The sequence below is a fragment of the Salmo salar genome, chromosome 13, assembly GCF_965601325.2.
Source record: "Salmo salar chromosome 13, fSalSal1, whole genome shotgun sequence".
NCBI lineage: Eukaryota > Metazoa > Chordata > Actinopteri > Salmoniformes > Salmonidae > Salmo > Salmo salar.
This window is the reverse complement of record NC_138303.1, coordinates 15,294,682-15,312,406: the sequence shown is the minus strand read 5'-3', so window position 1 is coordinate 15,312,406 and position 17,725 is coordinate 15,294,682. Positions and strand designations below refer to the sequence as shown.

At 49.6% G+C, this 17,725-nt stretch overlaps 1 protein-coding gene across 5 annotated transcripts in view; it reads right to left on the bottom strand.

Annotated features, from left to right (window-relative positions):
* Nucleotides 1–17,725, bottom strand: part of LOC106566486 (extracellular sulfatase Sulf-2) — a 291,339-nt gene that overhangs the window by 82,773 nt on the left and 190,841 nt on the right. The window contains exon 1 of one of the 5 annotated variants that reach the window (XM_082959854.1): nt 11,933–13,258. The exons of the other annotated variants lie outside the window; for them this stretch is intronic. The gene's annotated coding sequence lies outside the window, so the exon portion shown is untranslated. Of the gene's footprint in view, nt 1–11,932; nt 13,259–17,725 lie in introns of those variants that run through there. 5 annotated transcript variants of the gene reach the window in all.

Genomic DNA, 17,725 nt, shown 5'->3' with positions numbered 1-17,725 from the left:
CACATCCCTACACCCCTAATCACATCCCTACACCCCTAATCACATCCATACACCGCTAATCACACCCCTACACCCCTTATCAAATCCCTACACCCCTTATGATATCCATACACCCCTAATCACACCCCTAAACCCCTAATCACACCCCTACACCCCTTATCAAATCCCTACACCCCTTATGATATCCATACAACCCTAATCACACCCCTACACCCCTAATCACACCCCTACACCCCTAATCACACCCCCACACCCCTAATCACACCCCTACACCCTTAATCACACCGCTACACCCCTAATCACACCCCTACACCCTTAAACACACCCCTACACCCCTTATGAAATCCGTACACCCCTAATCACACCCCTACATCCCTAATCACACCCCTATACCCCTAATCACACCCCGAACCCCCTTATGACATCCACACACCCCTAATCACATCCCTACACCCCTAATCACACCCCTACACCCCTAATCACACCCCTACACCCTGAATCACATCCCTATAACCCCTAATCACATCCCCAAACCCCTAATCACACTCCTACACCACTAGTCACATCCCTATACGCCTAACCACACCCCTACACCCCTAATCACATCCATACACTCCTAATCACATCCCTATACCCCTAATAACACCCCTACACCCCTAATCACACCCCTTCACCCCTAATCACATCCCTACACCCCTAATCACACCCCTACACCCCTAATCACACCCCTGCACCCATAATCACACCCTACACCCATAATCACACCCCTACACCCCTAATCACATCCCTACACTCATAATCACATCCCAACACACCTAATCACACCCCTACACCCCTAATCACACCCCTACACCCCTAATCACACCCCTAAACCCCTTATGACATCCATACACCCCTAATTACATCCCTACACCCCTAATCACACCCCTACACCCCTAATCACACCCTGAATCACATCCCTATACCCCTAATCACACTCCTACACCACTAATCACATCCCTATACGCCTAACCACACCCCTAATCACATCCATGCTCCCCTAATCACATGCCTATACCCCTAATCACACCCCTACACCCCTAATCACATCTCTACACCCCTAATCACACCCCTACACCCCTAATCCCATTGATACACCACTAATCACATCCCTACACCCCTAATCACATCCCTACACGCCTAATCACACCCCTACACCCTTAATCACACCGCTACGCCCCTAATCACACCCCTACACCCCTTATGACATCCCTACACTCCTAATCACACCCCTACACCCCTAATCACATCCATACACTGCTAATCACACCCCTACACCCCTAATCACACCCCTAACCCCTAATCACACCCCTACACCCCGAATCACATCCCTACACCCCTAATCAAATCCCTACACCCCTAATCACATCCCTACACCCATAATCACATCCCTACACCCCTAATCACATCCATACACCGCTAATCACACCCCTACACCCCTTATCAAATCCCTACACCCCTTATGATATCCATACACCCCTAATCACATCCCTACACCCCTAATCACACCCCTACACCCCTTATCAAATCCCTACACCCCTTATGATATCCATACAACCCTAATCACACCCCTACACCCCTAATCACACCCCTACACCCCTAATCACGCCCCTAATCACACCCCTACACCCCTTATGACATCCCTACACCCCTAATCACACCCCTACACCCCTAATCACATCCATACACTGCTAATCACACCCCTACACCCATAATCACACCCCTAACCCCTAATCACACCCCTACACCCCGAATCACATCCCTACACCCCTAATCAAATCCCTACACCACTAATCACATCCCTACACCCCTAATCACATCCCTACACCCCTAATCACATCCATACACCGCTAATCACACCCCTACACCCCTTATCAAATCCCTACACCCCTTATGATATCCATACAACCCTAATCACACCCCTAATCACACCCCTACACCCCTAATCACACCCCTACACCCCTAATCACACCCCTAAACCCTTAATCACACCGCTACACCCCTAATCACACCCCTACACCCTTAAACACACCCCTACATCCCTTATGAAATCCCTACACCCCTAATCACACACCTACACCACTAATCACACCCCTACACCCCTAATCACACCCCTACACCCCTAATCACACCCCTAACCCCCTTATGACATCCACACACCCCTAATCACATCCCTACACCCCCAATCACACCCCTACACCCCTAATCACACCCCTACAACCTGAATCACATCCCAATAACCCCTAATCACATCCCCATACCCCTAATCACACTCCTACACCACTAATCACATCAATATATGCCTAACCACACCCCTACACCCCTAATCACATCCATACACTCCTAATCACATCCCTATACCCCTAATAACACCCCTACACCCCTAATCACACCCCTTCACCCCTAATCACATTCCTACACCCCTAATCACACCCCTACACCCCTAATCACACCCCTACACCCATAATCACATCCCTACACCCATAATCACACCCCTACACTCCTAATCACATCCCTACACTCATAATCACATCCCAACACACCTAATCACACCCCTACACCCCTAATCACACCCCTACACCCCTAATCACACCCCTAAACCCCTTATGACATCCATACACCCCTAATCACATCCCTACACCCCTAATCACACCCCTACACCCCTAATCACACCCTGAATCACATCCCTATACCCCTAATCACACTCCTACACCACTAATCACATCCCTATACGCCTAACCACACCCCTAATCACATCCATGCTCCCCTAATCACATCCCTATACCCCTAATCACACCCCTTCACCCCTAATCACATCCCTACACCCCTAATCACACCCCTACACCCCTAATCACACCCCTACACCCCTAATCACACCCCTACACCCTAATCACACCCCTATACCCCTAATCATATCTCTACACCCCTAATCACACCCCTACACCCCTAATCACATCCCTACACCCCTAATCACACCCCTAATCACATCCATACACCCATAATCACATCCCTACACCCATAATCACACCCCTACACCCCTAATCACATCCCTACACTCATAATCACATCCCAACACCCCTAATCACATCCCTACACCCCTAATCACACCCCTACGCCCCTAATCACACCCCTATACCCATAATCACATCCCTACACCCCTAATCACACACATACACCCCTAATCACATCCCTACACCAGTGGAGGCTGATGAGGGGAGGACGGCTCATAATAATGTCTGGAACAGAGTACATGGAATGTATCAAACGTATGAAACCATAGAAACCATGTGTTTGATGTATTTGATACCATTCCACTGATTCCACTCCAGTCACTACCGTTAACCCACCCTCCCCAATTAATTTGCCACCTACCTCCTGTGCCCTACACACAACCCTACACACCCTACACCACTACACACACCCCTACACCTCTACACCTCTACACCTCTACACACACCTCTACACCCCTACACCTCTACACACACATCAACACCCCTACACCTCTAAACCCATACACCCCTACACACACCCCTACACCTCTACACCCATACACTCCTACACACACCCCTACACCTCTACACCCCTACACCCCTACACCTCTACACCTCTACACACACCTCTACACCTCTACACCCATACACTCCTACACACACCCCTACACCTCTACACCCCTACACCTCTACACACACATCAACACCCCTACACCTCTACACCCATATACCTCTACACACACCCCTACACCTCTACACCCATACACTCCTACACACACCCCTATACCTCTACACCCCTACACCTCTACACCTCTACACACACCTCTACACCTCTACACCCATACACTCCTACACACACCCCTACACCTCTACACCCCTACACCTCTACACACACCTCTACACCTCTACACCCCTACACCTCTACACCCCTATAGCTCGAGACCCCTACACACCCTACACCACTAAACACACCCCTACACCCCTACACACTTCTCTACACCCCTACACCTATACACCCCTACACCCCTACACTTCTGCACCTCTACACCCCTACACACACCTCTACACCCCTAAACACAGCCCTACACCTCTACACCCCTACACCTCTACACACACCTCTACACCTCTACACACACCTATACACCCCTACACCTCTACACACACATCAACACCCCTACACCTCTACACCCATACACCCCTACACACACCCCTACACCTCTACACCCATACACTCCTACACACACCCCTACACCCCTACACCCCTACACCTCTACACACACCTCTACACCCATACACCCCTACACACACCCCTACACCCCTACACACATCTCTACACCCCTACACCTATACACCCCTACACCCCTACACTTCTGCACCTCTACACCCCTACACACACCTCTACACCCCTAAACACAGCCCTACACCTCTACACCCCTACACCCCTACACCTCTACACACACCTCTAAACCTCTACACACACCTATACACCCCTACACCTCTACACACACATCAACACCCCTACACCTCTACACCCATACACCCCTACACACACCCCTAACCCCCTTATGACATCCACACACCCCTAATCACATCCCTACACCCCCAATCACACCCCTACACCCCTAATCACACCCCTACAACCTGAATCACATCCCAATAACCCCTAATCACATCCCCATACCCCTAATCACACTCCTACACCACTAATCACATCAATATATGCCTAACCACACCCCTACACCCCTAATCACATCCATACACTCCTAATCACATCCCTATACCCCTAATAACACCCCTACACCCCTAATCACACCCCTTCACCCCTAATCACATTCCTACACCCCTAATCACACCCCTACACCCCTAATCACACCCCTACACCCATAATCACATCCCTACACCCATAATCACACCCCTACACTCCTAATCACATCCCTACACTCATAATCACATCCCAACACACCTAATCACACCCCTACACCCCTAATCACACCCCTACACCCCTAATCACACCCCTAAACCCCTTATGACATCCATACACCCCTAATCACATCCCTACACCCCTAATCACACCCCTACACCCCTAATCACACCCTGAATCACATCCCTATACCCCTAATCACACTCCTACACCACTAATCACATCCCTATACGCCTAACCACACCCCTAATCACATCCATGCTCCCCTAATCACATCCCTATACCCCTAATCACACCCCTTCACCCCTAATCACATCCCTACACCCCTAATCACACCCCTACACCCCTAATCACACCCCTACACCCCTAATCACACCCCTACACCCTAATCACACCCCTATACCCCTAATCATATCTCTACACCCCTAATCACACCCCTACACCCCTAATCACATCCCTACACCCCTAATCACACCCCTAATCACATCCATACACCCATAATCACATCCCTACACCCATAATCACACCCCTACACCCCTAATCACATCCCTACACTCATAATCACATCCCAACACCCCTAATCACATCCCTACACCCCTAATCACACCCCTACGCCCCTAATCACACCCCTATACCCATAATCACATCCCTACACCCCTAATCACACACATACACCCCTAATCACATCCCTACACCAGTGGAGGCTGATGAGGGGAGGACGGCTCATAATAATGTCTGGAACAGAGTACATGGAATGTATCAAACGTATGAAACCATAGAAACCATGTGTTTGATGTATTTGATACCATTCCACTGATTCCACTCCAGTCACTACCGTTAACCCACCCTCCCCAATTAATTTGCCACCTACCTCCTGTGCCCTCCACACAACCCTACACACCCTACACCACTACACACACCCCTACACCTCTACACCTCTACACCTCTACACACACCTCTACACCCCTACACCTCTACACACACATCAACACCCCTACACCTCTAAACCCATACACCCCTACACACACCCCTACACCTCTACACCCATACACTCCTACACACACCCCTACACCTCTACACCCCTACACCCCTACACCTCTACACCTCTACACACACCTCTACACCTCTACACCCATACACTCCTACACACACCCCTACACCTCTACACCCCTACACCTCTACACACACATCAACACCCCTACACCTCTACACCCATATACCTCTACACACACCCCTACACCTCTACACCCATACACTCCTACACACACCCCTATACCTCTACACCCCTACACCTCTACACCTCTACACACACCTCTACACCTCTACACCCATACACTCCTACACACACCCCTACACCTCTACACCCCTACACCTCTACACACACCTCTACACCTCTACACCCCTACACCTCTACACCCCTATAGCTCGAGACCCCTACACACCCTACACCACTAAACACACCCCTACACCCCTACACACTTCTCTACACCCCTACACCTATACACCCCTACACCCCTACACTTCTGCACCTCTACACCCCTACACACACCTCTACACCCCTAAACACAGCCCTACACCTCTACACCCCTACACCTCTACACACACCTCTACACCTCTAAACACACCTATACACCCCTACACCTCTACACACACATCAACACCCCTACACCTCTACACCCATACACCCCTACACACACCCCTACACCTCTACACCCATACACTCCTACACACACCCCTACACCCCTACACCCCTACACCTCTACACACACCTCTACACCCATACACCCCTACACACACCCCTACACCCCTACACACATCTCTACACCCCTACACCTATACACCCCTACACCCCTACACTTCTGCACCTCTACACCCCTACACACACCTCTACACCCCTAAACACAGCCCTACACCTCTACACCCCTACACCCCTACACCTCTACACACACCTCTAAACCTCTACACACACCTATACACCCCTACACCTCTACACACACATCAACACCCCTACACCTCTACACCCATACACCCCTACACACACCCCTACACCTCTACACCCATACACTCCTACACACACCCCTACACCCCTACACCTCTACACACACCTCTACACCTCTACACCCATACACTCCTACACACACCCCTACAAATCTACACCCCTACACCTCTACACACACCTCTATACCTCTACACCCTTACACCTCTACACCCCTATAGCTCGAGACCCCTACACACCCTACACCACTAAACACACCCCTACACCCCTACACCTCTACACACACCTCTACACCCATACACACACCCCTACACCTATACACCCCTACACCCCATACACACACCCCTACACCTATACACCCCTACACCCCTACACTTCTGCACCTCTACACCCCCACACACACCTCTACACCCCTAAACACAGCCCTACACCTCTACACCCCTACACCCCTACACACACCCCTACACCCCGACACACACCTCTACACACACCTCTACACCCCTACACATCTACACCTCTACACACACCCCTACACCCCTACACACACCCCTACATCCCTACACCTCTACACCCCTACACCTCTAAACACACCCCTACACCTCTACACCCCTACACCTCTTCACCCCTACACATCTAGACCTCTACACCTCTACACACACCCCTACACCCCTACACACACCCCTACACCCCTACATCCCTACACCTCTACACCTCTACACCCCTACACCTCTACACCCTTACACCTCTACACTCCTATACCTCTACACCCCTACACCTCTACACCTCTACACCCCTACACCTCTACACACACCCCTACACACACCTCTACAACTCTACACTCCTACACCCCTACACCTCTACACCTCTACACCACTACCCCTCCACACCCCTACACCTCTACACCCCTACACCTCTATACCCCTACACCTCTACACACACCCTTACACACACCTCTACACCCCTACACACACCCCTACACCTCTACACCTCTACACCCCTACACCCCTACACCCGTACACCTCTACACACACCCCTACACACACCTCTACACCCCTACACACACCCCTACACCTCTACACCTCTACACCCCTACACCCCTACACCCCAACACCCACACACCCCTACACACACCCCTACACCTCTACACCTCTACACCCCTACACCCCTACACCCATACACTCCTACACACACCCCTACACCTTTTCACCCCTACACCTCTACACCTCTACACCCCTACACCTCTACACCCCTACACCTCTACACACACACCTCCATCTCTACACCTCTACAACCCTACACCTCTACACCCCTACACCTCTACACCCCTACACCTCTACACACACACACCTCCACCTCTACACCTCTACACCCCTACACCTCTACACCTCTACACCCCTACACACACCCCTACACCTCTACACCCCTACACCTCTACACTTCTACACCCCTACACCCCTACACCTCTACACCCCTACACCTCTACACCCCTACACCTCTACACCTCTACACCCCTACACACATCCCTACACCTCTACACCTCTACACCCCTACACCTCTACACCTCTACACCCCTACACCCCTACACACCTACACACCTACACCCCTACACCTCTACACCCCTACACCTCTACACCCCTACACACATCCCTACACCCCTACACCCCTACACCTCTACACCTCTACACCTCTACACCCCTATACCTCTACACCCCTACACCTCTACACCCCTACACCTCTACACCCCTACACCTCTACACCTCTACACCCCTACACACATCCCTACACCTCTACACCTCTACACCCCAACACCTCTACACCCCTACACCTCTACACCTCTGAACCCCTACACACATCCCTACACCTCTACACCCCTACACCTCTACACCCCTACACCTCTACACCCCTACACCCCTACAGCCCTACACCTCTACACACACCCCTACACCCCTACACCTCTACACCTCTACACCCCTATACTCCTACACCTCTACACCCCTACACTTCTACACCCCTACACACCCTACACCCCTACACACACCTCTACACCCCTACACCTCTGCACCCATGTACCCCTAAACACACCCCTACACCTCTACACCCATATACACCTACACACCCTACTCCACTACACACACCCCTACACCCCTTCACCTCTGCACCTCTACACCCCTACACACACCCCTACACCTCTACACCCATATACACCTACACACCCTACTCCACTACACACACCTCTACACCCCTACACCCCTACACCTCTACACCTCTACACCACTACACCTCCACACCCCTACACCTCTACACCCCTACAACTCTATACCCCTACACCTCTACACACACCCTTACACACACCTCTACACCCCTACACACACCCCTACACCTCTACACCTCTACACCCCTACACCGCTACACCCGTACACCTCTACACACACCCCTACACACACCTCTACACCTCTACACCTCTACACCCCTACACACACCCCTACACCTCTACACCTCTACACCCCTACACCCCTACACCCCTACACCCACACACCCCTACACACACCCCTACACCTCTTCACCTCTACACTCCTACACCCCTACACACACCCCTACACCTTTTCACCCCTACACCTCTACACCTCTACACCCCTACACCTCTACACCCCTACACCCCTACACCTCTACACCCCTACACCTCTACACACACACCTCCACCTCTACACCTCTACACCCCTACACCTCTACACCCCTACACCTCTACACCCCTACACCTCTACACACACACACCTCCACCTCTACACCTCTACACCCCTACACCTCTACACCTCTACACCCCTACACACACCCCTACACCTCTACACCCCTACACCTCTACACTTCTACACCCCTACACCCCTACACCTCTACAGCTCTACACCCCTACACCTCTACACCCCTACACCTCTACACCTCTACACCCCTACACACATCCCTACACCTCTACACCTCTACACCCCTACACCCCTACACACCTACACACCTACACCCCTACACCTCTACACCCCTACACCTCTACACCCCTACACACATCCCTACACCTCTACACCCCTACACCTCTACACCTCTACACCCCTACACCCCTACACCTCTACACCCCTACACCTCTACACCTCTACACCCCTACACACATCCCTACACCTCTACACCTCTACACCCCAACACCTCTACACCTCTACACCCCTACACCTCTACACCTCTAAACCCCTACACACATCCCTACACCTCTACACCCCTACACCTCTACACCCCAACACCTCTACACCCCTACAGCCCTACACCTCTACACACACCCCTACACCCCTACACCTCTACACCTCTACACCCCTATACTCCTACACCTCTACACCCCTACACTTCTACACCCCTACACACCCTACACCCCTACACACACCTCTACACCCCTACACCTCTGCACCCATGTACCCCTAAACACACCCCTACACCTCTACACCCATATACACCTACACACCCTACTCCACTACACACACCCCTACACCCCTTCACCTCTGCACCTCTACACCCCTACACACACCCCACACCTCTACACCCATATACACCTACACACCCTACTCCACTACACACACCCCTACACCCCTACACCCCTACACCTCTACACCTCTACACCTCTACACCTGTACGCCTCTATACCCCTACACCTCTACACCTCTACAACTCTACACCTCTACACCCCTACACACATCCCTACACCTCTACACCTCTACACCCCTACACCTCTACACCCCTACACCTCTACACCCCTACACCCCTAAACCTCTACACACACCCCTACACCCCTACACCTCTACACCTCTACACCCCTATACTCCTACACCTCTACACCTCTACACCCACGCCTCTACACCCCTACACCCCTACACACACCTCTACACCCCTACACCTCTACACCCATGTATCCCTAAACACACCCCTACACCTCTACACCCATATACACCTACACACCCTACTCCACTACACACACCCCTTCACCTCTGCACCTCTACACCCCTACACACACCCCTACACCCCTACACCTCTACACCCATATACACCTACACACCCTACTCCACTACACACACCCCTACACCCCTACACCTCTACAACTCTACACCTCTACACCTGTACGCCTCTATACCCCTACACCTCTACACCTCTACAACTCTACACCCCTACACTCCTACACCTCTACACACACCCCTACACCTCTACACCCCTACACCTCTACACCCCTACACCCCTACACCTCTACACCCCTACACTTCTACACCTACACCTCTACACCCCTACACCCCTACACCTCCACACCCACAGCCCCTCACTCTATGACACTCTAAGTCCCCCCCACCACATTCTGCCTGTTGTTATTAGGGACACTACAGTATATGTATTATATATATTTATATACCAGGTCAGAAACTCAGAAATCTCTGACGACAGTCTGACAACTTATGACAGAGCACTTCCATAACAAGTCATAAATTCACCCGTCTAGATTTATACTCCACATAATACCATATTGAGCACCACAAGTCTCATAGTTCTCACTGACGACCAGTACCAGATTATTTTCCCCCGGGAATCACAGCAGCCAGACATGCTTTATACCCACCATGTCATGTCAAGGCTAGAAGCCGTAACTTCATATAGAGAACGACTAAAAACCTTCATGGTGACACCTCCTTGTCCCGACAGGCCTTCAAATCATCACTGCTCTCTGTGGCTGATGGGAAAAGATCCCAGAGTCCAGTTCCTCTGATCGCACAGGAGAATAGTAGCTACTGTATGAAGCAGAATAAAGCAGACTATAACTTCACTGTCGTATCAACTGAAAACCTATAAATATCCTGCATGTAGGATAAATTAAACTAGAGGAACGAGTATATTTCCGTCACACATCCCTGCAGACAATGTTTCATCTACCCACTAACACAGACAGCCCTGCTCCCTCTCCCTCTGCAGCCCTACCTCATTGCAGTGATGCCCAGGACTCGGACTGCACGGCACGGTCTGGCATCCAACGACAGCCCCAAATCATCCACCCACACTAAGGTTGCATGGCAGTGTTGTAATTCCTGACGACTGAACTGTCTCTCTGTCGCCGGCTTTATTATCTCTCTCTCTCTCTCTCTCTGCTGCTTTCTCTCCCGGCCCGTCTCACTATCAGAGCTCCTTTCTACTCTTGCGTTCGTTTTCTTGCTCTGCTGAGCTCTCCCTCTCACTCTCTGTGCTCTCCCTCTCTCTCTGTGCTCTCCCTCTCTCTCTCTGTGTTCTCTCCCTCTCTCTCTCTGTGTTCTCTCCCTCTCTCTCTCTGTGTTCTCTCCCTCTCTCTCTCTCTGTGCTCTCCCATTCTCTCTCTGTGCTCTCCCATTCTCTCTCTGTGTTCTCTCCCCCTCTCTCTGTGTGCTCTCCCTCTCTCTCTCTGTGCTCTCACTCTCCCTCGCTCTCTCCCCCCTCTCTCTCTGTGTGTGCTCTCCCTCTCTCTCTCTCCCCTCTCTCTCTCTGTGTGCTCTCCCTTTCTCTCTCTGTGCTCTCGAGCTCCCTATCTCTCTCTTTGTGTTCTCTCCCTCTCTCTGTGGTCTCCCTCTCTCTCTCTGTGCTCTCCCTCTCTCTCTCTGTACTCTCGCGCTCCCTATCTCTCTCTTTGTGTTCTTTCCCTTTCTCTCTCTCCGTGTGCTCTCTCTCTCACTGCACTCCCTCTCCCCCCTCTCTCTCTCTCTGTGCGCTCTCTCTTTCTTTCTTTCTTTCTGCGCTGCCCCCTCCCACCTCTCACTCGCTCCCTCTTCCCAACTTGCTCTCCTCCACAGCTCTGTTCATTCTGCTTTACTTCCTCTTCTTCTCTTCCCAGACATCCAGTATAGCAGGATTGATGTGCTCTAACCTTGGGGACTGCTGTTTTCAATTTAGGCCCGCTCCTCTCCCTGCTCCTCTCCCTGCTCCTCTCCCTGTGCTGTCCTCTCTCCAGTGGGCTCTGGGCTGAGGATACAGTGTCTGTTACAGAGAGCACTACTACACCAGAGACACTGACCCCATCTGGGCTGCACAGAGACGACGGGATACAGAACTCTCTCTCTCTCTCATTCAGGGGGCTTTATTGGCATGGGGAACATACAGTTGAAGTCAGAAGTTTACATACACCTTAGCCAAATACATTTAAACTCAGTTTTTCACAATTCCTGACATTTAATCCTAGTAAAAATGCCCTGTCTTAGGTCAGTTAGGATCACCACTTTATTTTAAGAATGTGAAATGTCAGAATAATAGTAGACATTCTATTAGTATTTGGTAGCATTGCCTATAAATTGTTTAACTTGGGTCAAATGTTTAGGGTAGCCTTCCACAAGCTTCCCACAATAAGTTGGGTGAATTTTGGCTCATTCCTCCTGACAGAGCGGGTGTAACTGAGTCAGGTTTGTAGGCCTCCTTGCTCGCACATGTTTTTTCAGTTCTGCCCACACATTTTCTATGGGATTGAGGTCAGGGCTTTGTGATGGCCACTCCGTTACCTTGACTTTGTTGTCCTTAATCCATTTTGCCACAGCTTTGGAAGTATGCTTGGGGTCATTGTCCATTTGGAAGACCCATTTGCGACCAAGCTTTAACTTCCTGACTGATGACTTGAGATGTTGCCTCAATATATCCACATGATTTTCCAACCTTATGATACCATCTATTTTGTGAAGAGCACAAGTCCCTCCTGCAGCAAAGCACCCCCACAACATGATGCTGCCACCCCCGTGCTTCACGGTTGGGATGGTGTTCTTTGACTTGCAAGCCTCCCACTTTTTCCTCCAAACATAACTATGGTCATTATGGCCAAACAGATCTATTGTTGTTTCATCAGAACAGAGGACATTTCTCCAAAATGTACGATCTTTGTCCCCATGTGCAGTTGCAAACCGTAGTCTGGCTTTTTTATGGCGGTTTTGGAGCAGTGGCTTCTTCCTTGCTGAGCGGCCTTTCAGGTTATGTCGATATAGGACTCGTTTTACTGTGGATATAGATCCTTTTGTACATGTTTCCCTCCAAAAAGTCCTTTGCTGTTGTTTTGAGATTGATTTGCACTTTTCGCACCAAAGTACGTTCATCTCTAGGAGACAGAACGCGTCTCCTTCCTGAGCGGTATGACGGCTGCGTGGTCCCATGGTGTTTATACTTGCGTACTATTGTTGTACAGATGAACATGGTACCTTCAGGCATTTGGAAATTGCTCCCAAGGATGAACCAGACTTGTGGAGGGCTTGGCTGATTTATTTTGATTTTCCCATGATGTCAAGCAAAGAGGCACTGAGTTTGAAGGTAGGCCTTGAAACAAATCCACCGGTACACCTCCAATTGACTCAAACGATGTCAATTAGGCTATCAGAAGCTTCTGAAGCCATGACATCATTTTCTGGAATTTTCCAATATGTTTAAAGGCACAGTCAACTTAGTGTATGGAAACTTCTGACCCACTGGAATTGTGATACAGTAAATTATAAGTGAAATAATCTGTCTGCAAACAGTTGTTGGAAAAATTACTTGTGTCATGCACAAAGTAGATGTCCTAACCGACTTGCCAAAACAATACTTTGTTAACAAGTAATTTGTGGAGTGGTTGAAAAATGAGTTTTAATGACTCCAACTGTCACGTCCTGACCAGCAAAGGGGTCATTTTGTTATTGTAGTTGGTCAGGACGTGGCAGGGGTGTGTTTGTTTTGTGTGTTTCGTTTTTTTTGGGGGTTATGTTCTATGTTAATATATTTCTATGTTCGTTCTAGTTCTTATATTTCTATGTTTAGTTAATTGGGCTGACCTTCAATTGGAGGCAGCTGTTCCTCGTTGCCTCTAATTGAAGGTCCTATTTAGTAGGGGTGTTTTTCCATGGGGTTTGTGGGTAGTTTTGGTTTCCTTCTAATAAAAGAAGATGAGTATTCATATACCCGCTGCATTTTGGTCCACTTTTTACGACGATCCTGACACCAACCTAAGTGTATGTAATTCTGACTTCAACTGTATGTTAATTTTGCCAAAGCAAGTGAAGTAGATAATAAACAAAATATAAATAAACAATACAAATTAACAGTAAACATTACACTCACAGAAGTTCCAAAAGAATAAAGACATTACAAATGTCATATTATGTCTATATACAGTGTTGTAACGATGTACAAATGGTTAAAGTACAAGAGGGAAAATAAATAAACATAAATATGGGTTGTATTTACAATGGTGTTTGTTCTTCACTGGTTGTCCTTTTCTTGTGTCAACAGGTCACAAATCTTGCTGCTGTGATGGCATGTTGTGGTATTTCACCGAGTAGATATGGGAGTTTATCAAAATCGTTTTGTTTTCAAATTCTTTGTGGGTCTGTGTAATCTGAGGGAAATATGTGTCTCTAATATGGTCATACATTTAGCAGGAGGTTAAGAAGTGCAGCTCAGTTTCCACCTCATTTTGTGGGCAGTGTGCACATAGCCTGTCTTCTCTTGAGAGCCAGGTCTGCTTACGGCGGCCTTTCTCAATAGCAAGGCTATGCTCACTGAGTCTGTACATAGTCAAAGCTTTCCTTAAGTTTGGGTCAGTCAGTGGTCAGGTATTCTGCCACTGTGTAGTCTCTGTTTAGGGCCAAATAGCATTCTAGTTTGCTAGACTCTCTCTGTCTCTCTCTCTCTCCCCCTCTCTTTCTCTCTCCCTCCATCCCTCTCTCTCTCTCCCTCTCTTTCTCTCTACATCTCTCTCTCTACATCTCTCTCTCGTCCCTCTCTCTCTCTACATCTCTCTCTCGTCCCTCTCTCTCTCGCTACATCTCTCTCTCGTCCCTCTCTCTCTCTACATCTCTCTCTCGTCTCTCTCTCTCTACATCTCTCTCTCGTCCCTCTCTCTCTCTACATCTCTCTCTCGTCCCTCTCTCTCTCCATCTCTCTCTCTCCATCTCCAACTCTCTCCATCCCTCCCTCTCTCTCCCCCTCCCTCCCTCTCCCTACAGTTGTCCCTCCTGTATTGCGTGTCATTACTCTCTGGTTCCTCCAGTATTGCTTGTCATTACACTCTAGGGTCCTCCTGTATTGCGTGTCATTACTCTCAGGGTCCTCCTGTATTGCGTGTCATTACTCTCTGGGGTCCTCCTGTATTGCGTGTCATTACTCTCTGGGATCCTCCTGTATTGCGTGTCATTACACTCTGGGGTCCTCCTGTATTGCGTGTCATTACTCTCTGGGTCCTCCTGTATTGCGTGTCATTACTTTCTGGGTCCTCCTGTATTACGTGTCATTACTCTCTGGGTCCTCCTGTATTGCGTGTCATTACTCTCTGGGTCCTCCTGTATTACGTGTCATTACTCTCTGGGTCCTCCTGTATTACGTGTCATTACTCTCTGGGTCCTCCTGTATTGCGTGTCATTACTCTCTGGGTCCTCCTGTATTACGTGTCATTACTCTCTGGGTCCTGTATTGCGTGTCATTACTCTCTGGGTCCTCCTGTATTGTGTGTCATTACTCTCTGGGTCCTCCTGTATTACGTGTCATTACTCTCTGGGTCCTCCTGTATTGCGTGTCATTATTCTCTGGGTCCTCCTGTATTGCGTGTCATTACTCTCAGGGTCCTCCTGTATTGCGTGTCATTACTGAGCACACAGGAGATGTATGTGTTTCAGATCAAATCTAAAATGAATTTAATTCTGTGATGTCATCAAACACCTTTTATTTAATCATCCTCTGAGCTGTTCTGTTGTTCTGATGTCACTAAAGGATTCAGTTAGACATTTAACCAATAAGGCTCGAGGAGGTGTGGTATATGGCTAATATACCATGAGTGGAGAGCTTCCCTTCTGAGGTAGAAAAAGGCCTGTCATTGTTTTTTGTCCCAACGATCCAGAGAGAGACAAAAGAACTGTGTCAAATTGACTACCCTATCTTTTAATTAACCTTGTCCATTTGCTCTCCTTATCGTAGTACATTAACACGGACACCCAGCAAGTGTAGCAGTAAATTAAGTGTGTGTGTGTGTGTGAGAGAGAGAGAGAGAGACGGAGAGAAAGAGAGAGAGAGCTATAGAAGTCCCCTTGAAGTAGGCTACTTCAGAAAACCCATACAGAGATAAGTGGAGTTGTGAGAGAGAAAGAGAGAGAGAACGAGAGCGAGAACGAGAGAGAGAGAACGAGAGACAGAGAACGAGAGACAGAGAACGAGAGACAGAGAACGAGAGACAGAGAACGAGGGAGGGCAATGGGGTTAATCTGCAGATTCCAGGAGTCCTGGCTGGTCCAATCAATAGGAAGACAAACGGCCTGGACGTCCATGCCGATAGATTAACATGTAAACTGTGATTGTGTGGATGAGGCCGGGCTGTTGCTATTGGCTGAAGATTAATGCAGGGGTAATTGAGTGTTTGAATGATGGATGGGTCCTCCGGTGTGACTCGGGCTCTGTGGTCCCACGCTGAAGAGTGGGGATTTAATGAACCCATGCCAATTTTTTCTCTATCCAAAATAATCTTCCCTGGAATGGAGCAAGTCATTTCCCAGGCAGGAGGTTTTCCCCCCGAGGCCAGGGGTTATATTACTGCTACTGCCACTGGGACAGAGGCCCCGCTCCTGTTGACATTGCAGTCACGTGTCTCCCTCCTGGGTATCTCAGCATGCTAGAGATGACTAGCACGCACACACACACACACACACACACACACACACACACACACACACACACACACACACACACACACACACACACACACACACACACACACACACACACACACACACACACACACACACACACACA